The following is a 17,372-nucleotide window of genomic DNA, read 5'->3' on the forward strand; positions in this document are numbered from 1 at the left end:
ACTTTGTAAGCATTACACATTCTGTTTCTGGTAGTAGTATGAAATTTATCTTTCTGAGAATGTGGGACTCACTTGAAGACAATAAGTAAAAGTGATAATCTTTGTGCCTATCTTTCTTCCCAAAACAGTGGAAAAGTCAGTAGGTGTGCAGTGAGCATTGAGGGAACTTCAGGTCCATTAAGGAATTGGAGGCACTGTAGTGGATAGTGTTCATGGGAATGAATGAATGAATGAATGAATGAGTGGACCCAGAAAAGGGAAGAAGCATTAGGCAGAATAAGCAGGATGGGTGCCCTGCTATCCTTGAGTTCTCCCCTAGTGATTCTCAGACTTAGGGTAAAGACTAAGGCTAGATCCTCCCATAGGGGTTCAGAGGTAGGACATGCAAGGTTGGACAGCTTTGCTTGCTTACTTCAGGGAAGGTCTGAAGATGTAACCCTGGCTCAAGGGCCAGGATGTCTCAGGAGCTCTCTAGAAAAGACAAACGTGTGTCCAGCTCCAAAATTCCTGCTCTTATCTCTATGAAGCAACACCTAGACCCCTTTCGACACCTCTTATACTCACATATGCCTTGTACAAACCTCTCCTATTAGATTGGCAGTTCTTAAGCTCAAAATCTGGTTCAATGTGTTGGTCTATTCTGTCCTGGAAAGCAATGATAGCTGTGTAAATATTTGTTGAAGGAATGGCCTAGTGAACAAATAAGTGAGTGGAGGAAACAGGTCTGAACTCCAGGTGGTGTTGGGAGTCTGAGTATTTCTGGATTCTGTGGTATACACAGTGGCCATATTGTGTTGTGTTGTAAGCTGAAAGGCTTTAGCTGAGTCCTTCTTGGGACAAATGGGTGGTGTTCTTGGACAGCAAGTTGTACAAAATTCAGGAGTCCCTTTGATGTCTCCCCTTTCAACCAAAGAGAATGTCACCCCATAATGAAAATACCTAAGAACTCAGAAGGCTCTTTGTGAAACTCCTTGTTCTGTACGGGATGACATAGGAATTGTTGATTGATAGTGGCAGTAACTTTTTGCAGTTAATGCTGGCAAAGGTCATGTGTGGGTGGATGGATGAAGTGGTGCTTGGCCACATCTTTCCTTGTGAGTTTTATTCTTGCTCTTTCTGGAACTGTTCTCTAATTTGCCATGCTTCATAATCTGGTCTCTCACATGAGGCTGGAAGTCCCTTGCTGGCAGGGGCCATTTCTACATTTTCCAACTAGACCCAAAGTGCCTCTCACATGGTTGGCATCTACTTGGTGTTTGCCAAATGAATAATGTGTTTAAAGGTGAGCAATATTTCAATCATTTTGGCTTTTTGGAAGGGCTTGTGGCTGGAAATCTTGCGGTATTTTTCTGTATTTATTTTCCAGGAACAAGAAGAGAAATAACACACAGTAGTATCTATTGACAGCAAATCAAATGTCATTATGGTTGTCCTGATGGCAGGCTGTTTCTCATTTGCCCAAATTACCAATCTTATCATGCCATGACCATGTTAGATTGCTTAGGAAACAGATGACATATGTGATAATGCTAAACAAGCTGAAACTGTGCCAGAATGGGGACAGAAAGCATTTTTTTTCAAGTGAAGCACGGCACTCTGGAATGGCTTATTGTGATGTGGAAGGAGGACATGGAGGGGAATGAGGCATGGTTGTAGTAGAAGGCTACAAATGAAAGCACATGCTTGTTCCCCAAATAGAGATGAATGACAACTGACCCCTCTGCTACCTGAAGGGAGACTTGATAAGTTTGGGCAGAGAAGTCTTAGTTTTCAGGTAGCATTAGAATTTCTCCTGAGCCTCTGATGTTCCCATCTGAATGCAGGTGTTAAGTAAACTTTTATTTTAGCACCAGAAATATGGCAACAAAGAGCTGGCCACATTGCTCTCTGCTACACCCTTCTTTGGCTTCCTATGGTTCCCAAGTGTTTGGTTTTTATCCTAACACAGTTCACAGGCCTCCCTGTGCCCATCCTCTAACATCCCCTTGTACTACTTCACCCCTTGCTCACCAGGACCTTTCCTGTAGCTCTGTGTTGATATTCCTTCTCAGAAAGTCACACCATGGTTCTCAGCCCTGGCCAAGCAGTCAAATAATCTTGGGAGCTTCAAAAATGTAAACACTCAAGTTGCAGCCCAGGCCAGTGAAATTAGACTTCATGGAGATAGGACTCAGATGCCTTTTTATTTTTTTATTTTTATGTTCTAGAATATAATTTATTGTCAAGTTAGCTAACATGCAGTGTATACAGTGTGCTCTTGGTTTTGGGGGCAGATTCCCATGATTCATCGCTTACATAAAACACCCAGTGCTCATCTCAACAAACAAGCTCCCTTCTCAATGCCCATCACCCATTTTCCCTTCTCCACTGCCCCCCATCAACCCTCAGTTTGTTCTCTGTATTTAAGAGTCCCAGATACCTTTTTAAAAGCTCTCTGGTGATTCCAATGTTTAGATAAGACTGAGAACCATCCTCTGGATATCATGATACAGGTGACCCAAAACTCCTCTTGTGACCTCTTGGACCTGTCCATGTGGACTGCGGAAGGGGCAAGATTCATCAAAAGTCCTCCATGACTCCACACTCTGGACTTGCTCCATGAGAACCCCTTCTCAGTTTGCTGCCCTGTCTCTGCCCCGATTCTGGGAAATGTCCCCATGTGATACTCCCTCTGTTTATCAGTCACAGAAGAGAAACAGCCCATGGATCAGACATCTCAGGCAGTGGAGGCCTCCCATGTAAGGAAAAGGTAAAACGTCTTTTTATTTATTTATTTTTATTTTTTTTTTAATTTTTTTTCAACGTTTATTTATTTTTGGGACAGAGAGAGACAGAGCATGAACGGGGGAGGGGCAGAGAGAGAGAGGGAGACACAGAATCGGAAACAGGCTCCAGGCTCTGAGCCATCAGCCCAGAGCCTGACGCGGGGCTCGAACTCACGGACCGCGAGATCGTGACCTGGCTGAAGTCGGACGCTTAACCGACTGCGCCACCCAGGCGCCCCTAAAACGTCTTTTTAAATGTCATTGAGAAAGCAGAAAAAGCAGGTGTAGGCACTGAAGCTTTGGAATTTTCCAGTGGGAGTGTGGCAGAGCAGGAAGCAGTATCAGATTCACCAATTCATTTGGAAATTCCATGATGGGCAGAACATGCACCTCTAATTTCATTTCAAACTCACTCAAGCATTTACTCCCTTTTTATGAAAACTCCACTTCTCATTAAAATTACCAGTTTAAAATTACAATGTTCTGTTGAGAACATCTAAGAAATGACCTTTCTTCATTCTAAATGCTATAAAAATTAAGTTTTCCTAGGCTGTGGGCTGCACTCTTGGGATAGTTTTTTTTTTTTTTTAAATGTACTGGATATTGCTTTCAAAGTTCTCTAATTGCCTAAATTAATAATGGATTTTTTCTTTGGTTCCTGTAAGGGACAAATGAATTTGAATCTCTCTCTAAAGAATTGAATCTCCAGCTATCTCATTCTGATTACTTTTTGCATTCATTATAGAATTTGAAATGATCTGCAAGGTCACCTTTTTCTACCCACTCCTGACTCCCTCAACTCTACCCCTTCTTTCCAGCCTCTAGTTCCAAGAGTTTGGTTGGATAAAAGATAAGAAAGTCCTTAGGCTCGTCTATCCTCGGATTGGCATCTAACCCTCATAGACCGAACATTGTTCATTACATTGGACTTGATTTTACTATACAAAGAAACAATTCTCCTTAGGGAAATTACAAATACACAAATAGAAAAATGAGTATTTTATATTTTATTGTTAAATAAAATATTCAGTCTCACCATACTTTCAAAAATCTCTGGCACTTTTAAAAATGTGCATGTCATGACCAGCAGAACCTTGACTAAAACACACAAATATATTGCTTAAAACACACACACACACACACACACACACACACACAAACTACACAGCAACAATAAAACTATGCCTTCAGTCTGCTCAGGAAAAGGCACAGCAAAGAGGCTGACACTATTTTTTAGATGTTAAGATGTTCATGTTAAAGAAAATAGAGTATAGTTATTGCCTTTGAAATGTATAGCCATATGCTTAATTCAAAGATTGAATCTTTGCTAAAAGGACAGTTAGGCTGATGAAAGAAATTGACTTGTACCATTTAATGAGCAATTTCATCTTTTTAATATAGAAATAACTGGTGCTGTGGATAGTCTTTTATTTTTTTGAGAATCCAATAACCAAGAAATCTTTCAAATGATCATTATACAATGAATACCCTGAGGCTTTGAAAAATATTTATTTTGAAATTATCACAAGCTCTACATTATTCACCAATTAAAAAAAAAGGCAATTAAATGCTAGGCTATAACCTCCAACAGATTTTTACTGCTGAAAATAATTGGACAGATATTTTTTCTCTTTTTTTAAGTAATAGTGCCCAAAGAGCTTTAATGATCTTACTGCTTATGGATATGGTGCTTAAATATATTTCTTATCTTAACTTTGATGCTGGTGTAACAAGATTATACAAAATGGCATGTGATTAGAAGTATAGTTTTACTAATGTATAACATACCAAATTAAGTATCTTCTAAAATTTTCCAAAAATCAGCACTAGTTTCTGAATTTAAGTTTGGAGTTGGTAGGAAGGAATCTTTGGTGTAGACCATACATGGTGAAGGTATTTTCTACGTGCTCTTTACCTTTTCCAGCCTCCTTGCAATTGTGTGTGTGGGATATATGATTAGTTCTGATCAAAGGGCTATAAGCAGAAATACGAACGCATTTAAGTAACAACTGATCCACACCCTCCAGTTCTCTACTTTCTTGCTATGGGCCAACTTTTGAGACAGTGGTGCCCCAAGTGTGCTGGAAACTGAATCACTGAGTTACTGCATGCAGGATTGCTCTCCTGCATGCAGGTCTGTCTGGTTGGCCTCATTATTTGCATTACCAAAGATTCAACTTTTAGATTTTTAAACCACCAAGATTTTAGAGTTAATCTGTTACTGTGGAATAACCTGGGATATCCTGACTGATAATCTCAGGGTTATTGCAGGGTTGTTGAGAGGAGCTAATGGAGCCTAAAGTCCTCTTTCCATAGTGTTTGGTAGTTTTCTTGTAAAGAAAGAATTGCTTTTACTGAAGGATCTCCGAACCTGCACTGCCAGGCAAAATATCCATTTGATTTCTGTGGAGAGTTCAAATGGTTAATTCAAGGAGAACCAGCCCACCTTATGTTTCTCTTTATGGCAGACTTTCATGTTCTCACCTGCCTTGACTAGGTAGTCTGATTCATTTTACTGAGGGGTGCTCTGCAGCCCATAGTGTGGATCCCCTTTGGTCCTGGAGACCACCCTTTAGGAGACATAAGTGGATTTGCAACAAGAGGTCGTGGTCTCTTGGTAATTGCCTCCCCTACCACTGCTCACAAGGCTATTAGGTTCAGAAGCTAGAGACCCATGATGAGTTTCCAGGGCACTCAGGTGACCTGCCATCTTGGAGGGGCTACAAGTGCACATGTTCAACCAAAAGCCCTTTATGCAAAATTCTTTACCAGAATCAACTTTGTTTCTATGTCTAAATAATTTTATTCAATATCTTCTCCAGTGAGGAACAGAGAACCTGTTTAATTTCACTCCTAGTGAGCAGGAGATAGTGTATCTGCCTTCCCTTTGAATTCAAATGGGGTTGGTTCAGGTTCTATGTAAATATGTGTTCTTGTCAACTTTCCTTCCAATTGAGAGGCTTCTAAGGGAGTCTGAATTTAGCTGTTAGTAACTATGAGAAAAATTAGTTTTGATTTCATAAGTTATTTTAAAATTTTATGCCAGGCTTAGCTCACAATTTAATTTATTGCCATCCTTAATATAGATATAGAGCTTTCTAGAACCACATGATTTCTCTTAGAAGTAAACCAATACTAAAACTACAAGTTACACACTTTAAAATTTTTCTTCCCTGTTATTACTAACCAAACTTGCAACAACAGGGCAGGAAAATTTTAAGTGTGATGATGAAGAGTATGAGCCCCAGAGTCTGAATAACCTGGGTTCAAATCTAGTTTCCCCATTTACTGTATGATCTTGGCCATGTTACTTAACCTCTTTTCTTCTCTCTACCTGTAAAAGGGGCTAATCAGAAAGCCTTCCTCTGGGTGATGTCATTTAGACATTGTCTTTGTAATGTAATTAGAAGTGGATCCTTGAATATGGAAACACTGACAGCTGCTTTTATCATTATTATTATTTTGGAAAGAAAGTAAAAAAGAGTATAGAATAGTTTATGATTGGTTGTCATGGGAAAATGAGGGAGTAAGAGGTCCCCACCCCCATTCATCTTTCCTTATTTCTTCCCACTCTAATTGCAATAATGAAGGCAAAAATGTGCAGAAGCCCCCCACTGTGTGTGTGTGTTGTTTGTATGTGTGTATGTGCATATGTACACATATGCACAAAAGGGTGCTCTCCAGAGCATGGAAGGGGCAGGGGAATGTGTCTGTTTTTTTCAGTAGGTCTGAAGGCTGCTGCAGGTGTAATGAGCAGCGATTGATTACCTGTTCAGTAGTTTCTGGGCTGAAGGGAGAGGGATCAGCAAATAAAATGTGGTTATCCCCCTTGTATTTAGATGAGGTGGTTGGGGTGGGTGGTGGAACAGCAAGCATATCAGTAATTATCACAAGGGGGAAAGGCCTTTGGCTAATGCCAGACAGAGTAAATACTGGGGAACAGGAATGGGGCTTCTTCCTTGTCAGCTGCATATGCCTTGTCACTCTGGGGAGGCAGGTAAGACAAGATCTACACTTGAGAAGAAACTCCTCAAGTCTCATTTCTAGTCCTTTTCATGGTGTGAGAAGTATGGGTTGATTGTCTCAGTGGGGAGGATCTGTCTAGACCTGCACTGGAACCATGGTAAGACAGGGGTGTCTCTCTAGAGCCTGAAATCTCATGCTGTATTGCAATGTTGGAATGAAATTTGCAAAGACTTGAGGCCAAATTCAGTATAACCCCATGTACCCTCAGAATGGCAAGAAGTGGCAAAAATCAGACTGGGGAATCTTGTTTGCTGTGCAATGGCAAGAGTGAGACAGGTGTGCCTGTTCCTGTGCGCTAAACTCAATTACTCCACAGGTGTAACAGATGTGATGTGGATGAATATACAGGCTAGCATCTGTCAGCTGGGAGGGGAACATAGGCACCTTATTAATCACACAGGGATTAGCCAAGTGGTAGATAAACCAGGCCTGGAGTTTTCCAATGCTGTCAAACCTTGCGGGAGAGCTTTTTCAGGCTGTACAGAGGTGCCACTGCCTGAAGTTTTGGATGCAGTTGCTGGAAAATTAACTGACCTCATGCAGGATCTATTTACATATTTTAAAAGAGTGTGGATAATAAACTCTCCGTGCCATACAACTCACCATTGTGTGGCCTGCTACATTTAGGAAAGGACTTTTATTTTTGGTGCCTTAATGATTCTCACACAAATTTATGAGGCCTCCAAGCAGGCATTGCTTCCCAATTCAGTGAACATCAAGAGGGTTCTGTGTGGAGTACTGGATTTGCAATTGGACTGTGCAACCACAGTGAGTAACTTACTATTATGTACCTTAGTTTCCCCATCTGCAAAGGTCTGGACTATTGACACTTCCAGGCAGGAAAACTCTTTGTTGAGGTGCCATACTATGCACTGTAGGATGTTCAGCAGCATCCCTGCCCTATATGCACTAGAGGCCAGTAGCACCCCCTCCCCCAATAGTGACAAATGCCAAATGCCCCCTAGGGAGTAATCTCTGGTCTAGATACTTCCATGTTAATGCACTGGGTGACCTATATTTGTATTTTTCTACGTATCTGCCACTGAGAGTTCTGGGAACGATGTGCTGTATCAAAGATAATCTTGAGGCCAATTTTACTGACCATTTTTATAAGGATATCTGACATTTATCAAGTATCTATCATGTCCTTGGCACCTGCTGGGCATGTCTTATATAGATGTGGATATTAGTTGTTGTTTAGTCTCCATTTAATTAATTAATTAATTAAATTCAATACTTAATTAAATGATTTGATTAATTAATTAATTCAATACTTAACTAATTAAATGATTTAATTAATTAATTAATTAAAGATTATTTATTTTGAGAGAGAAAGAGTGCACGTGAATAGGGGAGAAGGAGAGAGAGACTCCCAAGCAGGCTCCACACTGTCAGCATGGAGCCTAATGTGGGGCTCGAACTCATGAACTGTGAGATCATGACCTGAGCCAAAATCAAGAATTGGACTCTTAACCTACTGAGCCACCCAGGTGCCCCATCCATTTTAAAGTTAGAAAGCAAAGGCTCAGAGATGACATACAGTTTTAGTGATGTAAACTGGGACTCAAGTCTGGATCTGTATGGTTCCATAAACCCTCACTCATTTTAATGGTGGCACATTTAAGGGTGTGGATTCAGGAGCCAAATTGCCTGGGTTCAAATTTTGGCAGATTAGTACTGTAACCTTACATGGGCAATTTAGCTTCCTACCAAACCTATGAAGTCACTATTATTAGCTTGATTTTACTTATGGAGAAATTAAGGTATTGAGAGGTTAAGTGAATTAACGTTTATAAAATGTTTAGAACAATGCCTGGAATAAAATAAGAGTTACATAAGAGTTAACTTAAAAATTACAACAAAGGGCCTCTATATTCCTGGTTCTGTTGTGCCTGTGGAGTCACAAAGATGATAAAAGACCTGGTTTCTGACTACTTGGAGTATCTAGTGTGTTGGCAGTGTGAACGTGGTTCTACAGTACATGGGCGCTCTTTCTGGTGTCATTTTGGTACCTTTGATGAATTTTACACATCTGTGTTCTTCCATGTCTAATAGCCACACCCATATCTCTGTCTTTAGTGACCCACCTTTGGGCTTTGCTCACAGGTACAAGTGTTTGAAGTGATGTTCTAGGGAATTCATGTTTCTCCAACCTGGCCTGTAGCAAGGGTGCTGGGGTATGAAACTTCACATGTTTTAATTCAAATCAGGATAAATTCTAAGATGTATGTTACATGCCAGGGTTGCACTATAGGATCAGGTGGAGAGTGGCACTTACCCTGAAATCATGTTCTCAGTTTCCCTTCCTCTGTCCTTTTCCCATTCCCTTCCTGATTCTCCTGGAGCATTATAAAGTCTTAGTCACATATCTGACTTTTGGGGACCCTGACCTCAGAGAGGGTCAAAGGGGGACATGAGTAGAGGGGCTACTCGCCTGCTCTCTCAGGTTCACACACTTTGTTTGTTGTGGCTGCTGTCTAGGCAAAGGTTCGGTAAGCAGGATTTAGCTGAAGACAAGAGAGTTTTGAACTCTGCATTGTGGATCCTGGGTGCCATGGGTGTCTGGAGAAAGGAGGTCATTATGGACCAGCATGGTGGAGTACTCCCTTGGCATTTGCTTAAAATATATTGAACCTGAGGTGATATCACACAGTGGCTGTCTCATAAAGAAGTGGTCATGGTGGCTGAGCTCTCTCATTACACTCCGTGAGCATTTTTGGCCCAGTGGACTTGCCCTTCCTCTCTCAGCACAGCCTTTTCTGCCATAGCGACTCCTGAGGAGTTGGCATGATTTCACTCTCCTCACTAACATGATTAATGCTGAGGTCCTGTGAATACTCGGGGCTGAAGTTCCCCAGTCTCATCACCCCAGCTGGGAAGAAAACATGGGCAAACTCGCTATGTAACTCAAGGGAACCCATGGTGAGTCCTTTGGAAAGATAAAAATCCTTTTCATCACACACATGTGAATGCATCTGCTCTGGGTCACACAAGCCCACAGATGGGATGGGAAAGGACCTTGAGGGTATGCTTAAGGTAACACTCATATTTGTGTCAGGGATTGAGAGGCTCACATCTCCATACACTCAGACCACAGCTGTTATCTTCACAGTGCTGATTCTATTTGTTTACTTACTTGAATTCCTAATATCAAGTTTCCTTAAGCTATGGCACTAATGGCACTGAGCTCATTTTTCTCCTTTTTTTCATTCTCCAAAACATGTACTGTATACCAGGCACTGGGTGACAGGCATAGAGCCATGTAAGAAGGACGCCCCTTAGGGCCGCATCAGTGCTTGGGACTTCCCGTGAATGTATGCATCCAGGGATATGGAGAGTCATAGGAGACCTTCTAGAAAATGCCCTGGAACCAGACTTTCAACTACTGGTGATGGTGATAAAATTGTGACTCCCAGAGTAGCCCCACTTGAGCTTGGCTTGGTTTGGCTCACACACTGTTTAGAGCATTTTGGATTAGCTGGCAACATTTACAGTTTGGGTTTCACATAACATCCGGATTTCCCATTGTGTCTTGAGAAAAATATATATTAAACTTTGGATCTGAGCAGAAACTGCTTCATTTAAGTCAGAGCATGCTCATGCTGGCTTATCCTGGTTCCCACAACTCCCTGCTGTCCTACACCTGATCTGCCTCACACTTTGTGTCCTGCTTGGAGGTTGTAGGCAGTGTAGCATCGTGACCAAGAGCATGGGTTCAGCAGCCAGGTTGACTGTACTCAAATCCCTGCCTTTCCATTTCCTTGTCATGTGACCTTGGCTCGTTACTTTATCTTTCTGTGCCATAGATTTCTTATCTGTAAAATGAAGCTAAGAATAGAGTCCATCATAGGGTTATTGAAGGGATACATGAATTATTATTTACGAACAGCTTAGAACTGTGCCTGGCACATTGTCACCACTCAATAAATGTCACTTATTATTGTTGTTTTTATTATTATTCTACCCAGTATCAGACTGTGGTTGCAGTTAGGCAGCCATTCTGCATCACTACCTCTGTGGGACTTTGGTAGGATTTGTAAGTAATGCTAAGGGTTTTTGAGCTATCTCCTGGGTTCCTAGAAAAGATAGAGAACCTCTCTGAGTTCAAATCCCTCTTTGGGAACTGAAGAGTGATTGTATCATATGGATTCATGTCTTGATGCCAAAAGGGACTTGAAAGCATGGAGCTGCCATGTAGAAGCTCAGGAAATATCCATAGTGAAGACCGAGGTTAAAAAAAATGGCTTCTATCAAAACCCTCAAGAAGAAAGCAGGCAAAAACCTCTTTGATCTTGGCCACAGGTACTTCTTACTCAACACGTCTCCAGAGGCAAGGGAAACAAAAGCAAAAATGAACTATTGGGACCTCATCAAGATGAAAACTTCTGTACAGGGAAGGAAACAATCAGCAAAACTAAAAGGCAACCAATGGAATGGGAGAAGATATTTGCAAACGACATATCAGATAAGGGGTTAGTATCAAAAATCTATAAAGAACTTCTCAAACTCAACACCCAAAAAACAAATAATCCAGCGAAGAAAAGGGCAAAAGACATGAATAGACACTTCTCCAAAGAAGACCTCCAGATGGCCAACTGACAACTGAAAAAATGTTCAGCCTCACTCATCATCAGGGAAATACAAATCAAAACCACAGTGAGATACCACCTCACACCTATCAGAATGGCTAACACTAACAACTCAGGCAATAACAGATGTTAGTGAGGATGCAGAGAAGGAGGATCTTTTTTGCACTGCTGGTGCAAATGCAAACTGGTGCAGCCACCCTGGAAAACAGTATGGAGGTTCCTCAAAAAATTAAAAACAGAAGTACCCTATGACCCAGCAATTGCACTACTAGGTATTTATCCAAGGGATACAGGTATGCTGTTTTGAAGGGGCACATGCACCTCAATGTTTAGAGCAGCACTATCAATAATAGCCAAAGCCTGGAAAGAGCCCAAATTTCCATCTATGGATGAATGGGTAAAGAAGATGTGGTATATATATACAATGGAGTATTATTTGGCAATCAAAAAGAATGAAATCTTGCCATTTGCAACTATGTGGATGGAACTAAAGGGTATTGTGCTAAGCAAAATTAGAGAAAGACAAATATATGACTTCACTCATATGAGGACTTTAAGATACAAAACAGATGGACATAAGGGAAGAGAAGCAAAAATAATGTAAAACCAGGGAGGGGGACAAAACATAAGAGACTATTAAATATGGAGAACAAACAGAGGGTTGCTGGAGGGGTTGTGGGAGGGGGGATGGCATAAATGGGTGGGGGGCATTAAGGAATCTACTCCTGAAATCATTGCACTGTATGCTAACTTGGATGTAAATTAAAAAAATAAATTTTTTAAAAAAGAAAAAAAATGGCTCCTACCAACTTGCTCTCAGAAGGATCAAAGAAAAAGCTGCTTCTGGAAATGGACAAATCCTTCTGCTTACAGAGCTGTCATCTGCTTTGCTCCTGGAAGAAAAATAAAGGAAGATAAGAAAAGGCAGCAGAGACTGGCAGTTTGTTCATTGCTATTCCAGCAGCATCCCTCCTTATGCATCTGCATCCATTTCATCCCACCCCAGTCAGTATATTTTCACCAGGCAGTGATGCAAGAATGTCTGTGTACTCGAATTTTATTGTAGTCAGGAAACATTTATGGGTTTGACTTTCAACTGACCATGGCAGGAAGTCTAGAAGCAATTATAACCAACACCTGCTCTATCTGTGCTTCGGGCAGGCAGTGACTGATTCCAGGCCTCCGGTACAAGAGTGTTTCCTATCGTCTCAGAATAATAAAAGTGACACCTTGCTTCCCTGCTATCTGGAGGAGCTCATGGCACTTTACTCTGAAAACCCTCATATTATTGGCATTTCTTTTAGTGAAGATATCAAATTAGTTACTGGAAAGGAAAACGTAGAAGATGGTTATTGTCGATGTTAAAAGACAAGTTTAAACCGCTTCCACAGACCATGTCTCATAAGTACAAGTATTTGAGTAGAGAAAACTATCGATCTAAAGTTGAACAAAATCTGAATTTAGACAATGTTTTGACCATGAATGTGCCAAGATTAAGGCTGGAGAAAGGACACAGTCTTTCTAGCAGTGATTTCCACCCAGGATGTGTCTAGCTATTGTACAAGATGATTTTTGATCCCAGACAAATCTCTATTTCCACTTTCTCTGTGCTTTGCCAGCTAGCTGACAGATTCTGGGAGGGTGGGGGGATTTGGGGGCTGGGCTGACCTCAGGAAATCAAGTGTAAAGGGCTTTTTTTCTCACTCAGAAGCGGGTCATGTTCCCAGCTGTTCTGTGTAATAATAACTCCCAGGCTCTTGCTTCTGAGACTTGGCAGACCCGAGTCCTAGGAGGCAAATGAAAGTGAGAAACACCTCAAGGCACTTATTGCCTCCATTTAATTTGAGCCCCAGTTTTACTCTCCTTCTATTTTACATGAAGCTGAAAAGAGCTATACAGGCCAGATGGGCCACTGGCCCCTAGGCAGACAGCTAGGGGCCAGACAAGGCAGAAGAGGGGAGAACAGCATTACAAGGGCTCCTGGATAGGAGACTGAATGTGTGTTTGGCCTGGGAGATCCCACTGTGGTTTCCCATTGGCTGGGGACCAAACAGTTCCTGGGTCCAGAATTTATGTTACCCATGTCCCTGAATGTCAAAATAAGAGGCTAAAAGTATTTAACAACAAGGTAGAAACTTGGTTTGTGAATTTACTCTCTTACTCAGACATCTCAAAGGATTTCATATGCAGACATTGCAATACTCAAAGCACAGCAGGAAAAGTGAAAGATGCTATCTTCCTCCTTGTCCCTCTTTTCTGGCTTTCATGGATTTCCAAGGGGCCACCCTGAGCTGATGCCATTTAGGTCAAGTTTAAAGACGTCCTAGTTCTGAGGGACTTGCTGTGCTTCTTTCTATTGTCGGAAGGCTCGATTTCTTTTTTTTTTAATATGAAATTTATTGTCAAATTGGTTTCCATACAATACCCAGTGCTCCTCCCAACAGGTGCCCTCCTCAATGCCCATCACCCACCCTCCCCTCCCTCCCACTCCCCATCAACCCTCAGTTTATTCTAAGTTTTTAAGAGTCTTTTATGGTTTGGCTCCCTCCCTCTCTAACTTTTTTTTCCCCTTCCCCTCCCCCCATGGTCTTTTGTTAAGTTTCTCAGGATCCACATAAGAGTGAAAACATATGGTATAAGTCTTTCTCTGTATGACTTATTTCACTTACCATAACACTGTCCAGTTCCATCCACATTGCTACAAAAGGCCTATTTCTTATCTTGGACAAAATGCAAAGTACTGAAATCTGTGATCCTGTGTTCTTTTCTCACGACCTTTGCCCTTCTCTCTGGATACAACCACTCATCTGTGCTCACTGGTGAGCTCTGAACCACTCATGTCTCAAGATTATTTTCCTTCCTAGCAACAAACATCTGAACATTTTGTTAGAATACTCTGTGTCCTGGATTCCTGTCTTCTGTTTTTCCAACCTCAGACCTCCTACTTGCTGTGGCTTGCAAATTCCAATGCCAGTAGGACCAGGCAGGTAGAATAATTAAATGCAGCAGTTGCAAGTGGTAACAGGGGGTGGTGGAGACTGTGATCACGTGGTGAGTAATACATGCTGCCAAATGGAATAACTCCATCTCAATGTTGCCACCTGGGAATATGGACCCAGTCTTTCAAGAAATTCATATTTTAATGTAAAACCTCCCGATTACACATAAAATGAATTCAGCGTTGTGATCAACACTCAGTGAGCCAAAATAAACATGTTTGCTGGATGGGTCAATTTTTACTTTCTGCTTTGGAATTTGGAGCAATTGAAGAGTGTTTTAGGAAGGAGGGACATAGTCCAAATAAACAAGATGAAGCAGAGAGACTAGTTACACGGTGGCTTTTGTACCATTCTAGGGAAGAAATGTTGAGTGCCAGAAAGTAATGACAAAGAGGACCTGGATTTGAGAAATGTTTTTGAAATAGAATTCACAGTGCTCAGAAATTTATTGGTTTTGGAGAAGGGCAGAGAGAGATAGGTGGAGAATGGCCCTGATGTATAGTTTTGTCTTGACTTTTGGCTAATTAATGCTTCTAGGATCGTGACCCTTGGCCCACAATCTCAGCCCTTCTAATACTCCCTTAACCCTGCCTAGTTCTCATACCCTTGCCTATTCCCATAGTGCTGCCATTCAGGGAGCGGCCACCAAACCCAGGAACTTTTTACAAAGACAAGAACAAGTCCCTCTACCACCAAGAGTAGGTAGTTTCAGGATGATAGATCTGAGATACCATGGAAAGCGAATCTGTTACCTTCCATGGTGCACAAAGCACGCTGTCACAGCTAGGACTCATAATAATCCCTCAGTTTCCTAAATTGCTTTACTGCTGCTTTTTTAATTAAGACCCATTAACTTGTCATATATTGATAACAGGATGACCCTGAAATAGATGGATAAATTAAAGCTCTCTTTCATTCTGTGCTTTTATATGAATGTGTTAATTATTTTTGTCATTAGGGAGACTGATGGAGGGATGGAGAAGACCAAGCAGATTTTGACAAACTGTTGGTGTTTGTAGCTGGAAACTCAGTGCCTGTTGGATGCAATCCTTCACCCTTTGATGTCACAGTTGGCACCAAGGGGCCAAGCTAGGACTTTCTGTACAAAGAGTCCACATTATAGAGGCTGGTGGATGGTGCTGAGGGCCCACTGATTTGATGCAAGAGCTGCACACCAGCACTCACAGGTGTCCAGATCTGGTGTTCAGATGGAGGTTTTTTTGAATGCACACAGCTCACACACTCATTTAAAAAAATAATTATGGTCTAACATTTAAGGATAGGGAGATTTTGCATAAAAATCTAGATTTCTAGCTTCTGAAAATGTTTGATGGTTTGACATCACCAGATGGCAACACACTCCCTACCACTCCCCTTTGCCCCTTGAGTACTGAAACTGAATTTTAAGTGCCATTTGTTATTATCTTGTATGATTTTGTTTGTTTGTTTTTATGGTAGTATTAGGGAACAAAAGAAGAGATTTCTGGTATGTATCTGTAAAAAACAAAAAAAAAACAAAATATGGACCAAGATGAACCATGTTTTTCAAAGAAAATTTAGGGAGAGCATATATCTGTGGGGAAGTCAAGGCTGAAGCTAGCCTAGGATTGCAAATAGCTAGGTAAGATCAGTCACTGATGACCCCAATTGCAGGGAGCTAATAAGTTTGGAATCCTTGCTTTCTAGTCACATGTAGCTGTGCCTTAAGGACAGCTTAGAAATGGAATTCCAGAAAACAGGTTGGCATGGTAAATAACCCACTGGGTTAATTTACCAAATAATTATTTCAAATAACTGGGTATTTATTTTGTGCATGCTAGGTACCCAGGCTGTAATTCCTGACCCACCACTATGTGAAACAGGGAACACCCACAATTGCATAAAGCCAAGCTTGGAAGAAATGGAACATCCAGCATACCAATAAGCACTTCCAGGAGGTAAACTCAGGAGGGGTTCCCTCTGGCTGAAAAATTCAGGAAGTTGCTTTGGAGGTGACAAGACTTGAGAACAGAGGGGACAGGCAATGTTTGGAAGCACTTTCCTGCTCAGAAGAGCCCTTTGCCTCCATTTATCTGAACCGTGAGTGTTGCCTCTGGTTATCAGCTCCCATGTTTACAAATGAGCTACTCATTTCAGGCCACAGAGGTATCTTTTGAAAACCTTCAGCTTTGGAGTCTTGCTGGCCATCAAAAGCATGACAAAGGACTCACTGAAGTAGTGATGATGGGGAGCAGCTGGGTTTGAGGAACTTGGGCACCTGCCACCTTCTTGTTTTTACAGGGCTCTCTGAAGGCCCTGATTATGCCTTATAAAGGATCACAGAATAGGATTGTTTTCTGCCTCAGGCTTTGTTAACAGAGGCCCTCAGGCTGGCCATTTGTGTGTTTGCAGAAACTTCCTGCCAGTTCTCCCTTGTATTTTTTTTTTTTTACCTATATCAGGTAGATTCAATGACACCTGAGCCCAAGGCAGCAGACCTGCAGAGAAGGCATGGAGATTGAAGCAAGGTGAAATGCTCCAAGTCAGTGTGGAGGGACCTCCCCATGCAGTGACCTTGAAGTCCCCCTGCTCCCCTCCCCACAGGATTTTGAGCTTTAAGCCTCATCTCTGACTCAGGAATAAAAGAGCTGAGTTTCTTGAATTTAAGAATGACAGGAGCCACTGGCAGTCATTACTGGTCTAAGCCCAGCCTAAGATTTTCTTTGCATGTTCCCTATGTCCAGCTGCTTCTGAGGGTCAAGCAAATAGTGACTGCTGGGCGGAAGAATGGGGAGTGGTGTCAGAGCATTGGCACTAAACACTAGACATGGCTAGTGTTTATTATTGTTAACTGGCTGTGGGCCAGCCCTGCATCTCTGAGCTTATTTCTCATCTATAACGTTGGGAGAGACCATGTTCCAGCTGGCCAATGTCACTGGTTACTGGAAGGTGTCAATAAGAGAATGTTTTGAACAGCTGTGTAAATGACAAAGGTGTTATAGACATGAGATGGT

At 41.6% G+C, this 17,372-nt stretch overlaps 1 long non-coding RNA gene across 3 annotated transcripts in view; it reads left to right on the plus strand.

Moving 5' to 3' along the window:
- LOC125153144 (uncharacterized) overlaps window positions 1–17,372 on the plus strand; it is a 146,748-nt gene that overhangs the window by 11,024 nt on the left and 118,352 nt on the right. For all 3 annotated transcript variants that reach the window (XR_007147423.1, XR_007147422.1, XR_007147424.1), the window contains one exon: window positions 16,200–16,458. This is a non-coding gene — a long non-coding RNA (uncharacterized LOC125153144). The remainder of the gene's footprint in view (window positions 1–16,199; window positions 16,459–17,372) is intronic.

Source organism: Prionailurus viverrinus, chromosome E2 (genome assembly GCF_022837055.1).
Source record: "Prionailurus viverrinus isolate Anna chromosome E2, UM_Priviv_1.0, whole genome shotgun sequence".
Lineage (NCBI taxonomy): Eukaryota > Metazoa > Chordata > Mammalia > Carnivora > Felidae > Prionailurus > Prionailurus viverrinus.